Genomic DNA, 2,598 nt, shown 5'->3' on the forward strand with positions numbered 1-2,598 from the left:
AAGGATCTCACTGATTGGCATATCAAAGACAGCCCGATCTGACACCTAGTGAAGTGTCATAATCGAGTCTAGGGGTCAGGTGTAACTTTCCAGTTTTGCCCATCTATCTCCAAGGTCCAGGGCAATACTAGAAATCTGGTCCGGTTCAAGGATTTGAGTAATCCCATACTGCATGTGCCTTGAGTTTTACCCTGGTGGCCGAGACAGGCCATCCCAACACTTGGTGGCACACCAGTATCAACCTTGGCAGGATAAATCTCTCCAGACTTATCCAATGGTTGTGAACATTTAAAACTAACACGAGTCTCTATAAGTGTCCAGATTTAGGGTCTTTACACAGAATTAAACCAAACAACATGAATCAAACATGCACTTTATTTATTTCCACTAAATAACAAAAGTACATCAAATTGGATTGAAGCTAAGGGCATACAAAACTATCTAACAAGAATCATCACTAGAGGGTGCATGTCTCATAGCATCAGACATTTCAAAAATTATCTTCTCATCTTGTATCCTAAGGCTGAGTTGTCCTTGTTGGACATCAATCATCACTTTCCCGGTAGCCAGGGTCTCCCTAGGATAAGTGAGACCTTTACATCTTCTTACATGTCTAACACAATTAAATCAACTAGAAAAATGAATTTGTCAACTTTAACTAACACATCTTCTATGATCCCCCTAGGATGTCTAATGGATCTATCAGCCAATTGTAATGCCACTCTAGTGGGTTGGGGTTCCCCTAATCCCAATTTCTTGAAGATAGAATATGGCATTAAATTGATGCTAGCTCCCAGGTCACATAAAAATTTTTCAATTTTTAAACTGCCTATGGTACAAGGAATAGTGAAATTCCCTAGATCTTTAAGTTTCTGAGGCAACTTGTTTAGAAGGATAGCAAAACATTCCTCATTCAAAGCAACTATAGCCACATCTCCCAGTTTCCTTTTGTTTGCCAATAATTCCTTCAAAAACCTTGCATAGTGTGGCATTTGGGATAAAGCATCAGCAAAAGGAATATTAATATGTAAACTTTTAAATATTTCAAGAAACTTACCAAATTCCTTCTCCATTTTCTGTTGCTTCAGCCTATTAGGGAATGGAACTTGTGGTTGCTGGTGCATCCCTTGTTGTTCTTCAGGTTGTTCCTTCTTCTGTTGTCCTGTCCCAAGGCTTGCTTCTACCTTGGGTTCAGCCCTATTCTTCTTTTCTACCTCGGGCAACTCTTTTCCACTCCTTAAGGTAATAGATTGTACCTGCTCTCGTGGATTCACTTTAATGTTGCTTGAAAGAGTTCCCAACAGTCTAGAAGAGATTAATTGTGCCAATTGCCCCACTTGGTTTTCCAGGTTCTTGATTGAGGCTTCCTTGTTCTAGAACCTGGTTTCCACACTTTCTATAAATTTTGTTATCAGCTCCTCCAAATTGGACTTTGGTTCGGACTGATGATAAGTCTGGTGGAAAGGCTTGGAAGTATGCTAACTTGGCCAGGACTGGTTTGGATGTTCCCTCCATCCTGGGTGAAAGGTATGGTGACTCTGGTAACCCTGCTGTCTTGACAAATTGCTGACATAGTCGACTTGTGCAGCAGATGGCCTGAACTGATTGCCAACTTGGCAGTCAGTACTGATGTGGCCTCCCCCACACAATTCACAAGTAAGAGGCTGCACATGCATGACTTATCTGCATTTCATCTATTTTCTTACTGAGTGCTCCTATTTGTGCAGATAGTGACGTATAAGTATCAACATTATGCAAGCCATGCTGCTTCCTAGTTTGGGTTCTTTCAGAATGCCATTGATAGTTGTTGGCTTCCATTTCTTCAATGAGTGCATGGGCAACCTCAGCAATCTTATTGTTTATGGACCCTTCGGCTGCAACATCTAGTATGGTCTTATTTGAGTCGGTAAGACCATTATAGAAGGTCTGCACTTGCAGCCATATGGGAAGGGCATGGTGAGGAACTCTCCTTACCAGCTCCTTGTATCGTTCCCATGACTCATATAAAGATTCCCCCTCTTGTTGGAAAAATGTAGTGATATCATTCCTCATTTTAGCAGTTTTAAAAGGGGGAAAATACTTAAAGAGGAAATGACTGGCCATTTCATCCCACGTAGCTATTGATCCCGTTGGTAATGAATTCAACCATTCTTTGGCTTTATCCTTCAAAGAGAATGGGAGTAACCTCAACCTAATGGCATCATCACTTACCCCATTGTGTTTGAAGGTGTCACATATTTCTAAAAAGTTAGCAATATGTGTGTTGGGATCTTCGTGGGCCATTCCACAGAATTGCACAAGACAATCAAGAATCAGTAGAAGTGTTGTTCGTAAGACTGCTACCCTGCAAAACAAAGATTAGATCGTAGAATGCAGTTTCCAAAACTGTAAATTGCAGATGGCTAAACCCAAATCTGCAAAAATTTCTCCTCTACAGATTCTGCTTCATCATCGAATGAAATAAAATAGAAAACCTATTTTTCTATTAATATTACATCATATTTAAATTCCAATACATTCCATTTAAAAAAATTAAAATTAATTAATTACAGACCAAGAATGAACAGAACAGCAGGTGCGCAGATTTCTTGTGCCATT

At 40.0% G+C, this 2,598-nt stretch overlaps 1 non-coding gene across 1 annotated transcript; it reads left to right on the forward strand.

Moving 5' to 3' along the window:
• The first annotated feature begins 1,948 nt into the window (after nucleotides 1-1,948).
• Nucleotides 1,949-2,055, forward strand: LOC148789931 (small nucleolar RNA R71). Its single transcript, XR_016079930.1, has one exon. It is a non-coding gene; the product is annotated as a small nucleolar RNA R71 (small nucleolar RNA).
• Nucleotides 2,056-2,598: the final 543 nt, after the last annotated feature.

This window comes from Nelumbo nucifera, chromosome 8 (assembly GCF_055504915.1).
Source record: "Nelumbo nucifera cultivar China Antique chromosome 8, China Antique-T2T, whole genome shotgun sequence".
Taxonomy (NCBI): Eukaryota; Viridiplantae; Streptophyta; class Magnoliopsida; order Proteales; family Nelumbonaceae; genus Nelumbo; species Nelumbo nucifera.